This window comes from Monodelphis domestica, chromosome 3 (assembly GCF_027887165.1).
Source record: "Monodelphis domestica isolate mMonDom1 chromosome 3, mMonDom1.pri, whole genome shotgun sequence".
Lineage (NCBI taxonomy): Eukaryota > Metazoa > Chordata > Mammalia > Didelphimorphia > Didelphidae > Monodelphis > Monodelphis domestica.
In genome coordinates this window covers 454,152,770-454,172,230 of record NC_077229.1, presented here as the reverse complement: position 1 = coordinate 454,172,230, position 19,461 = coordinate 454,152,770, and the positions used below count along the sequence as shown (strand labels likewise).

Sequence of the window (19,461 nt, the reverse complement as noted above, 5' to 3'; positions counted from 1 at the left end):
TCATTTTTATATTTTGTATTTGCCAGGGAAGTTTTTCTTCAGTGACCCTGAAAAGCACTTAACATATATTATTCTTTTGAATAATATAATACCACAGGAAGTTAGGTAGTATCCTTATTGCTTTTTTATAGATTAAAAAAATTAGGCTGCATGAGGTTATGTGACTTGCCCAGGATCACAAAATAAATTTTTGAGGATTCCAAATCCATTTCTTCTTTACTATAATATCTTTGTTATCTATTCTGCTATGTGGCTGCCAACTTTATTTCAATAACAGTATCTTCATTTTTATGACATCCATTTGTCACTCCAGACCAAGGTGTGTTCAGACACAATCTGATTGTGTAATTTTATGCAAATTTATGCAAATTACTTAAATTCTTAGTCCTCTAAGCAGACCTGTAAGACAATAAGTTTTAGAGAAGGTGATTGTCTGCTTTAACAAAGGTATTTCTTCTCTCAGGAGTTGTGATAATAAATTATAGCAATAAATCATAGGTCTAGACCTTATACTAAGGATATTGTCATCTATAATGGCATAGCTAACTTGGGAGTTATTTATTCAATTCAACATTAAATCTACCACAGAGTTTCATTTGACTTAAATTTTAATTTTAATTTATTAATGATTTAAATGAAAAACATGGAAAGAGTTCAATTTTTTAAAAGTTGAAATTGTTATCCATCTACCTATCCTTATATATTCTTGGCTCATAATTATTTCCATTTTTGCAATATTTATTGTAAATTTGTAATAAAAACAATTCATAGTAAAAGATGTTATATTTATTCTTATACTGTATATGTATGCATTGTATACATATATATATATATATCTTTATGTAGACATCATTATGATTTCCTATATTTTGGAAGAGCCAAAAAGAAATTAATTGACTTAATGTTTATTTTTTATGTTTTGGGTGTATACTAATATACCTTTGAGAAGTGGAAAATTAGGGAAAATTGTTAAAATGTATTAATTTGATCAAGTCCTTTAGAATATATGTTACTCAATGTCAGGCAATGATTCATTTTAAGCTTTGTTCACCAAATGCTTAGCTCAATATCTTGCATATAATTATAGGTCTACATTTGATAATTAAATTCAATTAAAATAAGAATAAATGTTTTTCCTGTTTGCAAGATAAGAAAAATATCTATACCAACTCTATAGCTATATATATTCATTGACTTGTTGGGAGAAGGAAGTGGGTTGATTGATCAAATATTTTGTACCTTGCTTTCCATTAAACTCATCATAGGAAAATGTAATAAATTCAATAACATAAATTATCCCTAAATTATATTAATAGTGAATTATAGAAGCATGCATTATTTAATAACATTTTAAATTGATAAAGCAGGAAAACAATGGAATAGTAATTGATTAAAATAAAGGATACTCCTAAGAACTACCTTAGAATATCAGTAACTAGAGTTCTCTTACCTCCTAACATGGAATTTAAGTGTTCTGTTTCTTCATCCCTTATGGATGAAAGTAAAGTTTATGGAATCTAATTTTCTATAATGTTTAAAGATATAGGTAGTTATTTTTCTGGAATAATCTAAATTCAGCTCTGCCCAAATGTAGAAGGATAGCTGGGATGAATCAGATTCCTCAAAATCTTATAAATCAACTAAAAACTATTTTTTGTTAAACATTTTTAAGTCATATGTGTTTCATGGGCATTGATATATCAATTAAAGCCTCACAAAATACCTTACCTACATTAAAAACTTAGTATGATCTTGTTATATTACATATATTACTTCATTTTATAGAACATGCTGATGCTTAGGAAGGACTCTATTGTTGTTATTGTTCGAATTTTTCAATTCTGTCCAACTCTTCATGATTCTAATTGGGGTTTTCTTCCACAAAGATACTGCAAGGATTTGCAGTTTCCTTCTCCATATCATTTCACAGATGAGGAATGGGGCAAACAGTGTTAACTGACTTGCCTAGGATTACACAGACCTTTGCCTATCAACACTGCTAGAGAAATAATTTAATTTTTCTAAGTATCAGTATCCTCATCTGCAAAATGTGTATAATATGCCTTGTTTATAATACCTGCTTTAACTTGCCCTACAGAATTGTTGCGAGGGATAAGTAAGATAACTCAAAAAAGAATTTTTTGTAAACTGAAGGCAACAAACATACATTTTTTACTTGCTGCTATTGTTCTAATTCTCCTTCCATTATTTCCTGAACAATTGATTTTAGATTTTTTAAAAATCTTCTGTAAAGTGCAGCCAAACCCAGATGCTAATGAGAACTCTTTCTACAGACCAAAGTAGACAATTCTCATCCTACTTCAGTGGATTCATGAACTCATTGATGTGGGTGTTCACTCTACCAGTTCAGATCATAGCACTTTCATCCAAGCTATATATTTCAATCAAGCCTCAAAATGGAGTGAACCCATTATGCTGAAGGCCTTTGTCTATGGGTCTTTGAAGAATTCTTGTGTCTTAATACACTTGTCCATTTGTTATCCCTTCCTCTTCTTACCTTACAGATTTATTCTACTGCTGCAACAAATTTTCTCTAACCCCATGGTCCCTTCCTCTGATTGGTCAGCTCCTCTCAGAATCTCCATTTTAAGAAAAGTACCCATGGCATCCTTGACTTCATTCTTCTCTAGTCTCTGGAAATGGATATAGAAATAGTATGTGTACAGTCTCTTTGAAGATTCTATTCATTGTTAAAGTGTGATTCAAATGTGCATTGCCTGACATTTTCTGCTAAATTTGTCATTGATTAATTTAGAGGGACAGAGTCTTTGCCTGAAAGGTTAATGACTTAAGACAAATTCATGATGCCATGATGAACAAATAGATATGTGAATAAATATTTAAACTATGGCCAATGAAGGCAAAACAACACAATTAATATCTAGTTTGGTGGGATGCTAAAGGCTCCCAATGGAAAAAAAAATAGTCTAAGGCACACTATTACTGCAAAATTTTTACTGATTGAATAATGGAAAATAGAAGTTCAACTCTGTAAAAAAGAGGTTTTGAATAGAATTGCTTCAATACCTTTCTGACTCACTAATTTCATGAAAACCAATACTTACCCAGTAATGATGCCAGTGAATGTTCATGAATATCTTTCTTATTTTATAATAAAAATAACATGAAAATAATTTAAATCAGATATAAAACTGTTTAAACTCTCCCATGTTCTCTTTTAAATAAAAATATCAAACCATTCAATTGGTAGTCTAGGTAGATCATGGGACCTTCAAAGAAGTGTTAAAGTTTTGTGTTAATCATTTTACCCAATATCCTTATAATTTCACCATATATATATTTACAAGGTGGCCAACCTTACAGAGTTTGTAGCAATTTGACTGAGCAAAGGTAATTGAACCATATAGAGGATTAAAACTAATAATGACCTGGTGAATGAAATATTATCTAAGCAAACAACATGACTAACCATAAGCTTAGCTGCTAACTAGTTGTTGAAAATAAAGATTATCTAAACCATAACAGCAACAAGAAGTAGAATTACAATTGTAAAAAGTAAATGTTTTTTTATTCCTCATTCAGCAGTACTTAAGTAGAAAACAGTAGGAAACCAGTTATTGCTGGTTTTCTTTTAATAAATGCCAAAGTCTAATACCAAGTTGCCAACTTCTTTCTAAATTGAATTCAAGGTAAATATATAGCTAAGGGTGTTCTTTTGTTTTTAAAAGAGTGACTAATTTCCCCAGAAACATGAAGTTTTTAATGCTGCTGAAGTGGTGGATAAATAGCACTTATGTAAACAGGATAATAATTCTGTAGCTGTTCGTACTAATTACATGATCTAAGAAGATTTATTCTAACAAAAAAGGTTTATCAGCAGCTGTTGAATTTGAATTAAAGAAAAACGAGGGAAATGGTTATGTGTTACTAAGCTCCAGAAAAAAAACCAAACATCTGGATATAGCTATTGGGAAGAAAGACAGAATTTCAAAGAATATAAATAAGCAAAAACAAGGAGGTGTCTATGTATATGTGTGGGCATTTTAAAAAGCCAGACATTAACCAACCCATCTGTATTGTCTCAGATTTGGGCCTTCTTCCTTCCTTGTATTAAAAGCTGTAACTCTAATATTTGAACTAAGAAAAATCGGCTTTGACAATCAGCAATATCCACATTGAGCTCTTATTTCAGACAATTAGTCACTAGAGAATGAGACATTACACACATCATCAGTGTCTCCTGAGAGGTGTTATAATTCAGCCGATCTATACACTATATTTGCACAGACAGCCACACATGCCAAGCTTTTGGCATACTTGTCAAACTGGAGTTCAAGGGAAATGAGAATGCAAGGAATAAGATAATCAGAATTGGCTTTTCAGGAAGAGTGATAAGAAACTAAATGTAAGAGTAATCATAAAAAGGTTTTGGTGTGTGTGAGTGATTATGTTTTCCACACTACCAAAAATATAATCATCTTGAAATGAGAAAATTTAGTCAAAATTATCAGTTATTTGACATTTATTTAGCTAATTTTAAGAGTTGGAAAATTCTTTGCATAAATTATATTATTTGATCTATATAGTAATTCTGGAAAATAATTGCCATAAGAAACTGAGTCTGAAAGAGGTTAAGACTTTTGACCAGAGTCATACAGCTTTAATGTGTCAGGCAATGGAGTTTTAGGGGAATTATCATAACTCATGCTTTAACATAGTAACTAATAAGCTTTATTTTTAATCAGTTTATGTTTTTGTTTGTTTATTACATTAAATTTCCCAGGTATCTCCCTCCTTCCTTCCCTCTCCTCTTTGTACTAGAAAAGGCATTATTTATACACACAAACACACACACATATGCAGGCAACTATGTCTTTCTTTAGTGGTAGACATAGGTAAGTTGGTCTTAAAATGATATCTCTATATAAATATTCTCTTAATTCTGTTGATTTTGTTCTTCATAATTTCATGTAGGTCTTTCTATTTTTTGGTTAGCCTGTTGGTCATTTTTTATGGCACAGTAATATTCTGTCACAATAAAATGCCACAACTTGTTTAGCCCTTTCCCAACTGATAAGCATCCTCTCAATTGGTGATAATGGGCATCCTTTTTTTCTTTCCTGATATAATTTTTAAGCGACTAATTTTGCATCTGGCCCCCTTAAGCTATCTCCTCAGCTTAGTGGGTGCTCAATATTGTTCCTTCATGCTATTTTAGGCTCCCGATATTTCCTTTTCTCCACACTGTTACTAGCAGTCAAAATCCTTTGCTCAAATCCCTTCTTACCAGCTAAAACACAGTTTTCATTTTCAGTGAAAACTCTTCATCATTATTTTTTATCCCAGCCCTACCCAAGTTTTTGACAGTTTACTTTATTTGAAATCCTAAAGAAAAAGATTAATTTGGGGCAAGGTTGGATATTTGTGCATGCTTTCAGTGAATGCTCATATACTATGAAATAAAGTACTACTACTTTAACTTACTGGTCAAAGACTTTTCTCATACTCTCCACCAACCTTTCCAGCATAGGAACATGACCTATCTCTGACTCCTGGCAAAGTCACTTTAGTCAAAGGTTTTCACTAATTATTAAAAATGTCAAGGTCCTTCTGAAACTAGCTACTGGTTAGCTTTTTAATCAGTTATAGTATCACACTGTGGCAAAACATATCTTTTACATTGAGTCAAACTGCTGTGTACTAGAAAGAGGAAGAGGTGTGAAGCTAGATCTAGTTTTATTCATTACAACTTCTGATGTTTAACCATCAGTAACATTTTGGCCAAGTCCATAATCTCTGTTCCTCGGCGTAGAAGAAGGAGGTTGGATTTATATATTTCCTTTTAGGTCTTAATCCATGACCTGCAGTCCCCTTAGGGGAAAAGGATCAGAATGATGATGGGCAGAAAAAAACTTGCTTAAGTCTATTTGGCTGAAAAAAAAAAAGTGGATATTAACATGGAGGGGAAAAAAAAAACAACTTAGTAGGGCCATTTTAACCATCTGCAAGGACTGCCTGCCTTATGTAACAGGGATTAGACTTGTGGTACTTGACTTTAGAAGTCTGAACTAGAAACTGAGGATGGGAACTTACAAAGAGATATGTTTAGGCTTAATATAAAGAACAACATCCTGGTAATCAGAGTTGTATATGGGTAGAATTTGCTGTCAAAAGGGGTAAATGCCAGCCCTGAAACCTCATGGTTTTTTGGTTGTAGAGGGATTTCTTGTTTGAGTTGGATTAGGTAATTTTAAAGATTTTCCTTCCAGTACTTATATTCCATGCTTCCTAATTGACCTCCTTAATGCTAGCCTCTCTTCTGTAATCTATCTTCCATGTAGTTTTTAAAAGTAATTTTTCTATGGCATAATTCTGACCATGTCACTTGCCCTCCCCAATAACAACAACAACACGCTTCAGTTATTCCCTATTTCCTTTAGGAAACACACACACACACACACACACACACACACACACACACAGAGGCAGATTCCTCTTTCTGACATTTAAGAACTTCTGCATTATAACTTCATCCTCTCTTTCTTTACTTATTCCATGTTGTGGTCCTTATTTAGTGTATGTTACAGCCAATGGATTGCTACTTCTTGGCCAAATTCAACATTCTAGGTCAGTGATGGCAAATTTTAGTGATCTTAGAGACCAAGTGCCCAAACTGCAGCCCTCATGCTCCATGCGAGACCTTGCCTTATCCCAGACAGAGGAGGGAGGAAGCATTCCCATTGAGCTGCTGGGCGGTGGGGAGAGTCATGTGAGAAATGTACTCAGACAGGTGTGGAGAAGGGGAGGAGAGCAGCCTCCTCTTGGCATGCATGCCAGAGGTTCACCAAAATGGTTCAGGTCCTTTCCATTTGATTTCCCATAAACAGCCTCTATGCTTGGAATAGAGTTCCTTTAGAACTCTGCCTTTCAAGGCTTCTGCCTAGCTTTTCTTCTTAGTTTGGGGACTACACCCTTCCAGAGTTATTCATGGCTACCACCATTTATAGTTGTTAAGGATCTTTTGTAGGTACTTATCTTTGTGCCTGTTGTCCCTTCCCAGCATAATTTAAGCTCCTTGCTAATGACACCTATGATTCATTTTTTATCTTTGTATGGTAGGTGTTTAGCATAGTGATTTTTCATGTAGGAGAGTTTTAATGCATATTTATTGTTCAGTTGAATTGAATGACTGACCCCTCCCAGGCAAATTCATGACTTTTAACCTTGTATTTGACTCAATTTTATACATTTTTTACCTATATACCTATATAGATACAATAAGAAACATTTACATGGCACTTAAAGATTAACAAAAGAATGTTATATGTATTTATCTCGTTTGATCTTAGTAACAACCATGTAACAAGTGCTATCCTTATTCACATTTTACAGGTGAAGAAACTAAAACTAATGGAGGTTGTGGCTTGCCCAATGATACACAGGCAGCAAGGATTTGAGGCAGGATTCAAAAATAGGTCTTTCTGAATTTGAGTAACATTCTATTCACTGCCTGAAATAGCTGCTAAGGCCACTTAGGTATTTTATCTCCCTTTAAAGAAGGCAAGTTTCTTTAAAACTGATTCATTTGTCCCTATTTTCAGAGCCTAAATAAACCCCTAGAACATAATAGGTGCTGAAACAAAGCTTATTGATTGTTAATTGAGTGTTCGATTGATTAATACTTCACCTGGTGATCTCATAAGATGCTGTGGTTTTTAAATATCTCTATACTTCCCAATCTATATATCTAGCCCTAGTGTTTCCTCTCAACTACAGTCCTCTATTAACAACTGTCTTGTGCACCCGGAATTAGATATCGTAGTCATCTTAAACTCAACATGGCTAAAATGGAACCCATTATCTTTCCCATAAACCCATTCCTCTTTCAAATTTCTCCATTTCTGTCAGATACAAACATCCCTCCGGGAGCCCAGGTACCTTTGTATCATTTCTTAATTACTTACTCTCTCCCCACAGGTATTGAACTGCTTGTTAAGTCATGTTATGTGACCACAACATCTTTTGTATGTCTTCTCTCTACTCACAGTCACCTCTCTTTTTATTAAACCCTCTCACCAGAATTCTGTTGGCTTCTAAATTTATATTCTTATCTCCAGTCCCTCTCTTCTCTAAGCCATCCAATACAGAGATTACAAAATGTTTTCTAAAGTTTAAGTCTGATTATGTTTAACAAATTTTACCATCTCCTCATTAATTTTAAGGCTAAATATAAACTTGAAAATTTCAAGCTTTTCTTAGTCCTATCCCTTTCTACCTTTCTAGTTTTCTTATATATCTTCTACATATTATATGGTTCAACATAGTAATATTTGATATTCTTTTTTAAATATAGGTGTATATATTTTATATGTATTATATACATGCATGTAGATACATACATTTATGCTATTCTTTATACATACCACTCCATCCCTCATCTGTATGTTCTTATACTAGCTGATCTTCATATTTAGAATTCCCTGGGCCTCCTCAACTATACCTAGTGGAATTTCTGGCTTCTTTTAAGATCACAATCAAACTAACCCTGGAGCTCTTTTCAGTAACCTTGTTTTTAAATTTTTTCCTCTAAAGTTACTTCATATCTACTCTGTATGTATCCATTGTGAGTGTGTGTGAGGAAATATTTTTGTACATGTTGCTCTTTGAGGGCAGGAACTATTTTTGTTTATTCTTTGTATCCCCAGAACTTAGCACAATACTCAATTGATACATAGGAAATGCTGAATAAATTCTTGTTCACTAGTTAATTAGAAGCCACACAAATATTACCATGTTATACAACCTTTTCAAATTACAGAGCAAACCTGAGACTGAGAAGTGGCTAAACAAGTTGTATACCATGAATGAAACCTACAATGCTACAGAAAATGATATAAAGCATAGGAATGCAAATATAAACAGTGTCCTAGTAAATAGGACCAGATAAACTATATCAATATCTATATACACACATAGATATATAATTATATATGATTATATCATCAATGTAAATAAGAAAGGAAGCACGTGGACTTTCATGTAAATATAATGACTTTAGGCTTAGCTCTGAAAAAAAAATCTGAAGAAAATGTACCACCTTACACATCTTTGAAAACATTAAGGAAGTCTCTCTTACCAGGCAGCTTGGGGTGTAAAGCTTTCTCTCTCACCTAATACCTTCCGCAGACAACCAAAAATAACTCCAAAGATTCAAATCCAAAAGCAGCAAAAATAGACCTGAATCTAGAGTGAAGCTGGAATCCTGGGAAAACTAGTAAGGAAGGTTTCTGATTTCCCTGGCCTCAATCTGCTAATGCCATAGGCCCCTGGGGGGTAAAAATTGAGGAAATAGAGTGGAATCAAGAAGGTAACTCTTGAGGGCAGGATCATCACTTTACCGTATCTGCTGAGCCTCCAGGAAAAGCTATATCTGCTTCAGCTTTTGCTCAGGAGACCATCTCTAACTAAAACAATGCATTGATCAAGTGGAGCTCAAGTCTTGATCTTAGTTAATAAGAGACTTGGAGGCTCAAGAACACAGACTGGATATCTATTCTGACCTGGGCTATAGAAGTAGAAGAGAAGTCAGGAAGAATCTTGTACTAGTGAGTGTTTGCAGAGGGAATAGGGCCCCATCAGCTGTGGTCTCTCCCAGGATAGGGGACCTCTTGCTTGCTGCCACATGGGGAGGAAGACTGGCTATTTGCAGCAACAGAGACAGAACTGTCAATAGGTTGAACTATATGAAGTCAATGTTTGCCTGGAATTGAGTGAAGGATCCAGAATTATACCATAATTCAGACTATAAAAATCAGATCACTCAATAGCATCCCAATAAAAACAAATACAAAAAGTTTCTGAAACTTGAGATAACATACTTCAATACAATAAGAATTCTGAAAGTCCAGTAAAAGGCCAATAATTAAGTCTATTAGTCTGTCAATTAAAAAAAAAAAGATCAAGTAGAAAAGGAGAAAGAACCCACCTATTGAGAGTCATTATCGGGACAGAGAAGATCTCATCTCAAACTTAAAAGGAAATAAAATAAAATGACTTACTACAAAAATAGCAAAGAAATAAAATAAATGTCCACAAGCTCAAAATTAGCTTTTTAGAAGGTTTTTTAAAAGGCCTAAAAAACCAAATCAGAGAGGTTGAAGAAAAATTAAAAAAGAAATAAGAGCAATACAGGAAAATCAAGAAAATTAAGAAAAAATTATCACCAAAATGGAAAAAGAGATACAGAAACTCATGGAAGAAAATGATGTATTAAGAAGTAGAAATGGACAAGGGAAAGCTAACAATTCCCAAAGCAACAAAAAATAATAAAGCCAAATCAAAGGATTGAAAAAAAATAAGAGAATATGAGACATCACCTCACAAAAACAGCTGACCTGAAAATCAGATTCAAGGAGAGGTGATATGAGAATATTTGGACTTCCTGAAAGTTATCATTAAAAATAAGTGTTTAGATACCATACTCTAAGAAATCATCAATGAAAACTGCACAGAAATTCTAGAATCAGAGGGTAAAATAAAAAATTTAAAACTCCACCAATCACTACCTCAAAGAGACAAAAAGTTGAAAATGAATAAAACATCATTGTTAAGTGTCATAACTCCCAGGTTAAGGAGAGAATACTATAAACAATGAGGAAAAAACCCCAACAATTTCAGTATTGTGGAGGTACAGTCAGAATAATCCTAGGTATAGCAGCCACAACATTAAAAGCCAAAATATAGGACATGGAACCCAGCATTTTCAGAGCAAAAGAACTGGGATGACAACCAAGCATAACATATCAAGCAAAGAAGACCATAATTTTAAAGGATAAAAATGTATATTCAGCAAACTAAAGGACTTTCTACAATTACTGGGGGGGGGGGGGAAATCAAGACCTCAGCAGAAAATTTGATTTATAAGAAACATACAAAGGTAATGAAAGACTAATCATAAACAGCTCAAAAGGTCAAATCGTTTGATTCCTAAATGGGAAAATGTCATCTATAACCCCTGGGAATAGCACCATTGCCTGGATATTTTGAAGGGTATACATGAATAAAAGATCTATGTTGAGGTAAATATAATGAAATTAGTCAAAATGGTAGGGGAATAGACCAGCAGAAGGTAGTATTGAATGGCTATGTCATATCAAAGAGGAATGAGTGGAAGAACTGCCATGGGGAAGGAGAAGAGAGGGTGAAGGGCTGGAAGTAATAGAATACTGCTCTCATCAGACCTTGGATAAAGAGAGAACAACACACAACTAGAAGGATTTTTTCTCAATGTACAGAGCAACAGGAGGGAAGATGGATAACATAAGGAAGGGACTGGGAAAGGAGTACATCAAGAGTTGGGGAGTAAAGTTTTGGATAGGGAGGAACTAAAAGGGGCAAAATAGGGGAGGGGTTTTTGAATCAAACTCATCTCTAGAAATAGGAGAGCATGGTTGGGCAGATAAGGAAGGGATTTTTTTTGAAACATGGATAAAACCAGAATTAAAGGGTAAAGGGGAAAAGACAAGGGAGGGATCTTTGGAAATATGGACAAATTTGTAACTAGGAGGGCAAAAAGGAGAGCCTAAGGGAGGATTTGGGGGAAGGGATATGATTTGAATAGTATTGGTCAAAGGAAATTGGACATTTAAAGAGGAATATGGTGGAAAGACAGGAAGAAGGGGACAAACAGTGAGGGGGAAGAGAATAGATGAAAATACACAGCTAGTTAGTATGACTTTGAATGTAGTGGGATAAATTCACCCTTGGGAAGAAAATATAAAGCCAAAAGAATAACAAAACCAGGACCTGAAAGGTTTTTACAAGAAACTCACTGAAAATGAAAGAAACATATGAGGAAATGAATGTGAGGAGCTAGAGTAGAATATACCATGTCTTAGCTGCTCCAGAGAAGCTACAGTAGCATTCATGATCTATGACAGAGCTGGGACTAAATTGGATATAATTGGAAGGGATGAATGTAACAGTTGTTTTGGGGGAGGTACTAGGGATAACAAAACATTATCAGTATTGGACTGATATATCAAGTATTATAGCATCCAAATTTTTAAAAGAAAAATTAAATAAGATACAAATGGAAATAGACAACAAAATAATGACAAAGAACTTTAATTTTCCTCTCTCAGAACTAGATAAATCTAACCAAAAAATAAGAAAGAAGTTAAGGAGATGAATAGAACCTTAAATAAGTTAAATATGATAAAAATCTGGAGAAACCTGTCATACTTACATGAGATTAGTAGTAGATCTAAACCTGAGCATACATATAAACCCAACATAGTTTCTGGTGGGACAACAATCATTTAGAGATCATAAATATTCTGCAAAAGTCTTACTTTATCACTAATCATAAAATGGTCGTGTTCCTGTATTCTGGAAGGGTTGTGACATTGGAAACAAAGTTCCACTGGATATGACCAAGCTGGAAAAACTTAGTTCTGGAAAGAGTATGGTCCTGGCAATACATTATAAATGCTTCCTAAGGTTCAGTCTAGCTAAATATGTCCTGGTAATGTATGTTATCTGAGAAAAAGATGGGTTAAAGAGACCAAATTAAATGCTGATTTGAACATGGAAAAACAGGCCTAATATTACCTTGCTTTTTTAGAAAACAAGATGGAAATATACATTGAGCAATAAATCTATACATACTCATTGACCCTGAGATCTCATGAGTATGATTAGATACTAAAGGCATTATTGAGAGGGAAAATTATAAATTTATAAAAATATTCATGTATGCTTTATTTATAATGATAAAATAACTGGAAGTAACACAAATGCAATGAACGGGAGAAATGACTGAATGGATTGTGATATTTAATGTAATGAATTGTAGTATGCTATTTAAAATGACATGGAATACTATTGTGCTCAAAGGAATAATAAACTGGAAGAATTCCATGTGAACTGGAATGACCTGCAGGAATTGATGCAGAATGAAAGGAGCAGAACCAGGAGAACATTATACACAGAAACTGATACACTGTGGTACAATAGAATGTAATGAACTTTTCCATTAGTGGCAATGCAGTGATCCTGAACAACTCTGAGGGATTTACAAGAAAGAACACTATCTTCATTCAGAGGAGTGGGAGTAGAAACACCAAAGAAAAACAACTGCTTGATTACATGGGTGGAAGGGGATATGGTTGGGGATGTAGACTTTAAATGATCATCCTAATGCAAACATCAACAACATTGAAATAGGTTCTAATCAAGAACACAAGTAAATCTCAGTGGAATTCCATGTCTACTATGGGAAGGGTGGGGTTGGGGAGGGAGGAAAAGAATATGATTCTGGTAACCAAAGAATAATGTTATAAATTGACAAAATAAAATTTAAATTTAAATAAATAATAATAATAAAATGTCATATTTGAAATGTAAAGAAAATAAGGGAAATATGTGAAGAGACGAAAAGAGATTAAGTATAATAGATAATATGATTACATTAAAAATAATAGCCACAAAATCAAAAGAAAAAATAAAACAAAGCCAATGGTATCTCAAAAGTAGGGGATATTTCTATTATCACAGATATATAATTTATGTATTTTAAACAAATTATAAACAATGAGGAGTTTGTGGTTTTGCACCCAATTTTTTTCACTTTTTTAGTAAATGTTTTGATGGTGATTAAATATATAATAAAAATAAATAATATTTTAAAATATTAAAAGAAATCTATCTTATTCTACAGGAAAGTATGAAGGAAAGGGAATGAGAGGAGGGGACTGGGACTGATAGGAAAGAGGGAAAATTGGGGGATGTGGTGATCAGAAACCAAATAGAGTGAAAGAGGATAGAGAGTAATATTAAGTATTCATAATGGTGGAAATAATGTATAACAAATCTAAGAAAGGCAACATTCCTCAAATTCATAGAGAAATGAGTCAAATGTTTGAGAATATTCATCTTCCCCCAATTGATCAATGATCAAAGGATATCAACAGGCAATTCTCAAGGTAATTAAAGCTTTCCTTAGTCATGCAAAAAAATGCATTAAATCATTACTGATTAGAGAAATGCAAGTTAAAACAATTCTGAGATACTACCCCACACCTTTCAGATTGACTACCATGACAGAAAGGAAAATGTGAAAACTCTGAGAATGTGGGAAAATTGACCCACTAATGCACTCTTGGGAGAGTTGTGAACCAGAAAATCAAAGCATTTTGGAAGTGAGGAGTGAAGGATGGCTATATTGACAAAACTAAGCTGTTGGTTATTTGACTTTACTATGATGTTTTTTCCTTCTCTTTTAAAATTCTTTTTACACTGCCATATATATTCACATGCAGGATGTGCACTGTGGTGATGGTATTGTGATGTAATCAAGATTATATATATTTTAACTCTTATCTTCTAGTGTTGGTTCTAAGATGGAAGAGCAATAAGGACTAAGCAATTTGGGTTAAGTGACTTGTCCAGAGCCACACAGCCAAGAAGTGTCTATGGCAAGACTTGAACCCAGTTCCTCCTGATGCCAGGACAGCCTTGTCTATCTGTGATATTGTGAACCCTCAAATGAGAGTGTGATCCACATTTTACCCATTATAAAGCTTGTGCGTTTCCTTGTAACATCCTCTGCTTGGACTTGACTATTGGCACTACTGAGAAGGAAATTATATGTAATATCAAGAAGCTCTGTTATGTTGCCATGGGTTTCAAGCAGGAGATGACTATTGTCCTATATAATTCCACTGAAAATAGCTATGAGCTCCCTGATCTTCAGGTTATCACCATTGGTTTTAGTTTCTGGTATCTAGAATCTCTCTTCAAACCATCTTTGTTAAGTAAGGAATCCTATTGTATCTATGGATATTTACTTAAATCATGAAGTATGATTTTGACATCCATAAGTATCTGTTTGCCAATTCTCTGTTGTCTGGTGATACTAGCATCACATACTGAAGCTTTGTTGACAGGTTTCAGGAGATAACAGCCCTAACCCCCAGCATGAAAAAATGGAAAATCATTGCCCTTTCTGAGAGCAAATAAAGAAACTTTTCACTTCACATAGTAGGACATTCCACAGATTTTGATGTGAAGCTACTTTTATGTAACAGGAATTTGTTCCTAACCCGAACTTTATTTAGCCTATGTGACAGTCATACACGAAATAATACTTTATTCAAGTCACAAAATGTACTAAAATGCAGACATATTAAATACTGGAGGAACATCATAATGAACAGAATTATGAAATGAAAGAAAAAAGTTAAGGATAAAATATGCAAAGTACTATTTAACATTTAACATAGATATCCATTTAACATAGATATGCAATTTGTCCTCCCTTCTTCACCCACTGCACCCATCCATTATTATCTGTGGTTGACTTTATAATATTTTTTAAAGAAATTATCAAGAGGTGTTTGGACAGTCCCTCTCCTTTTACCTCATATATCTAACAAAAGCAAGCGACATTTTCCTAAACTAGTCTTTCAACTTTTAAGAATTTTGCAGTATATATATCCATCTTTTTAATACAAGAAAAAATCATTCAAATGATAAAATGCTTCTGTTGTTTTGTTGTGAACCTATTTTGGTTTGAACTCAAGTTTGAAAGCTTCCTTTTCTTTTTTCTGCAATTTTTGTAGCTAGTAGCTCAATCTGATATTTATTTGATATCAATTCTTTTATGTGAAATTCAAGCTACTCCTTTACATTATTCTCATCCATTTCTAGGTCCAGTTCTTGTGCTAATTTTACAATCTTGTTACTTCTTTGGATCTTTCATCTTTGTTAAATCCATGGAAATATTGAATAAACTGTGGGCATACTTTTTTAAACCCTTAGCTTCCATTTTAGAATCAATAGTATTTATTCCCAGGTAGAAGAGTGGTAAGGACAAGGCAAATGGAGGTGTGACTTTCTGAGGGTCATATAGGTAGGAAGTGTCTGAAACCAGATTTAAATGTAGGATCTCATTTCCCTAGGCCTCTATTGACTGAGCCACCAAGCTTACCCTTAGACTTTTCATATGTGTTTCGGATACATTTTTCTATACCTTCCTTTCAGAATTCTTAATTTATTTCCCTCTCTGAGTCAGTTACAATGAAAGTAATGTTTATAGCATTGCCCGTCAACACCCTTATCCTCTTCTCTCTATAATGATTTTTCACACTTCTTTGTTATATAATTTACCAATTCTATCTTTCCTTTCCCTTTTCTCTCAGTGCAATTATCTCTTGCATCCCTTGAATTTTTTACATGTCATATCCTATGTATGTATATCATAACATACATACATATTTTTTCATATCATCACATTTACATATACATCATATCATCCTAATAGGGTTACTTTCCCTCCCTCTTTCTAAGTATCGTCCTTCTATTTTCTTTATAGATTAACAGACTCAGGGTCCAAACCAGGTTTTTCTTTGCTTTTTTCAGAGTTAAACAATCTAAAAAAACACAACAGATATTCAATAGTATTTCCCAGGTTGGGAAAGGAAAACCCCGAGCTCCTTCAACTCTTTCCCTCAGACAAAGAGTCAAAGATGTTACCTCCTCCAGCTCTGAGAGAGTCTCTGAGAGTGTGTCTCTGCCAATTGCCAGAGAACAACTCCCAAGTGCCAGAGAGAATAATTGACATAGAAAAACGGTTATAACTGTCAGCATTTGAAATTAACATGCTCTCTCAGCTCTGCTTCAAACTCCAATTCTTTCTCAAGGCAGCCACTTTACTTATTATCCCTAAACTAATAAAATAATACTTATTTTCTAATGTCATCCTTACAGTTGGGAACCCAGATCTATCACCTTCCTGAATATCATATTCCATGCCTTTGGATTCTTTAATTTAGAAGCCTCTAGGTACTATGTGAACCTGATTATAGCTCCATGGTATTTGAATTTCTTCTTTCTGGCTGCTTGAAAAATTTTCTCTTTATCATGGTGGTTCTTAAATTGAGCTATTATATTCCTAGAAGCAGTCATTTGATGATTTCTTTCTGGAAGTGTTCTGTGAATTGCTTCAATTTCAATTTTATTTTCTTATTTCAGGATATCTTGACAGTTTTCATTGATAATTCCTTGTATTATGATATCCAAGCTTTTTTCTTGATCAAAGCTTTCAGGTAGTCTAATAATTCTTAAATTGTCTCCCCTAGATCTATTTTTCAGGTCAGTTTTTTTTTTTCAGTAAGATATATCATGTTTTCTTCTGTCCCCCCCCCCCCTTCTTTGATTCTACTTTAATGTTTCTTCATTTCTTAGATCATTAGTTTTTAGTTGCTCAATTCTAATTTTTAAGTCCTGATTTTCCTTTGCCTGCTTTTGGTTCTCCTTCATTTCTTCTTGCTTTCTTTCATTTCTCTTCCCTACCATTCCTCTGCCTCTCTTAATTGGTTTTTGAAGTCTTTTTTGAGCTCTACCAGAATCTGTGTCCAATCCATATTTTTCTTTGGACTTTGGATGTGTTTTATTTGCTTTCACTGTCCTGTTCTGTGTCTGTAACTTGCACTTTGACTCCATTAAAATTCTTTAGCATGAGGTACTTTTTTTGTTGTTGTTTGTTTATGTTTCCTACCAAATTATTCATAGGCTCTGTTTTCTGGGAAGTTAGGGTTTGCTCTTAAACTTCAGTCCTTTCTTGATGCTATTGTCAACTTACTAGTTTCAGTTCTTATAGCCTGAGGGATGAGAGCTCTGAGAACCTCCTCCCCCATCATTCAATTAACCCTAGGGATCCTGATAGCTCAAAGATTTGCCTTAGGCTTGGTTGTAACATTTTGGTCTTACTTTGATCTTGAATGAGTCAGAAACTACTTAAATTGTAGCTTCAGGCTTAGGTGTAAGTTTTTGGTCTTACTAGGTACTTGTTCTAATTGGACACAACCTTGATTGCCCTGTCCTGGAGCTCTGCCCTGAGCTTTAGGCAGAAAGATTCTGACACCCCCCCAGTACTGTTAGCCTCCCCAAACTGAAAGTCCTAGCTTTGCCCTGGACCCACACAGATCAGCCCACTTTAGCACAGACTGCCCTGGGCTATGATTCTGGATTTCTCCACAGTTTTGAAATTTCAGGGGGTGTGGATTAGTTGGGTCTCTATTTGCCAGACAGAGTCTCAGGATCTAAATATTGACTTGGTCTTAGGGTCCAAAGCTGGAATAGCAGATGTGGGGTGAAGGGGTGACTTAATCTTAGATATCTCCTCATTCCTTGCTATAGCTTCCTCCTGACTGTGCTCCCCTCTTATCCTAGTGCTCCAGATGTTCTATGCCTAATTATGGGGTTTTTCTTTTCTTGAAAGTTGTTTCACTCTATCTCCTTGTTGGTTCTTTCACTTCTGTATTCATTTTGTGGTGATATTTTAATATTGATTGGAGAGGATTCTCATGGTGACTCAGAGCATTTTTGTTCTCCTCTACCATCTTGGCTCTGCCCCCAGAAGTTAGAATTTTGATTTTTAAAGTCAAATTTGCATAATACAAATTTATGTAAATTGGGCACTGTCTATACTGTATAGAGATCGGAGTCTCCATTCTGGCCTCCTATAAGGAGATGTAGAACGGAAAACCAAATGATTAGTTCAGAGATTCTGTTGTGCTACATAGTTGCTTCTAAATTGTCTTTCTCTTTTAGTTAAAGGATATGGCATGGTGATAATTGTCAACCCAAAATATATGAGATGGTCATGGCTTTATTTTATTTTATTATTTTGTTGTTTGACTCATAATTTTAGTATGCAAACAGTGAAGATCACGTGCAGTTTAAATGTGTAGTAGGGGATCTGGCTACTTCAAAATTCTACAGTTAATCTTCCAAACTTTTCAAGTATATTTTTAATTGTCATTCTCAATATTGTATACAGCCATTATTATAGGGAATTTATTGCCTCTGTGCAAGCTATCCTATTCTACATAGAGGAGCTACTTATATTAATCCATATAAGGTAGGGAGAAACAATAGTAATACTTAGAGGTAATTTAAATAATCCTGAAAAAATTCATACAATTTGAATCTTCTGCCATAATATGTATTTATTTTTAAATATTTTATTTTCCTGGCCATATGGAATAGCAATTTTCAACATGTATTTTCTGAAATTATAAGAAAAAAATTCTCTCCCTCAATCTACCTTCCTCCCTCCGAGATAGGGATCTGAGTTATACATGCATAATAATGCAGAGCATAATTTCATGTTGACCTTTGTTGTGAGTGAATACTCATATAAAACCCAAACTCTAAAATAAAAACACAAATAATCTAAAATTTAATGAGTGTGCTTTGATCTTCCTTCTGATTCCTACAGTTCTTTTTCTGGAAATGGACAACATTTTTGTTATAAATCCTTCAGAATTGTCCCAGATTATTGTATAAATTATTGTATATCTGAGAATAATTGAGTCTTTTACACTTAATCATTGTATAATATTGCTTCTACTATGTACAATACTCTCTTGGTTATAGTTATTTAACTCTTCAATAGTTCATATAGGTCAGTCC

General features: G+C 34.0%; 1 protein-coding gene across 1 annotated transcript in view; it reads left to right on the top strand.

Moving 5' to 3' along the window:
• HCN1 (hyperpolarization activated cyclic nucleotide gated potassium channel 1) overlaps positions 1-19,461 on the top strand; it is a 609,900-nt gene that overhangs the window by 316,855 nt on the left and 273,584 nt on the right. The gene's annotated exons all lie outside the window — the stretch shown is intronic.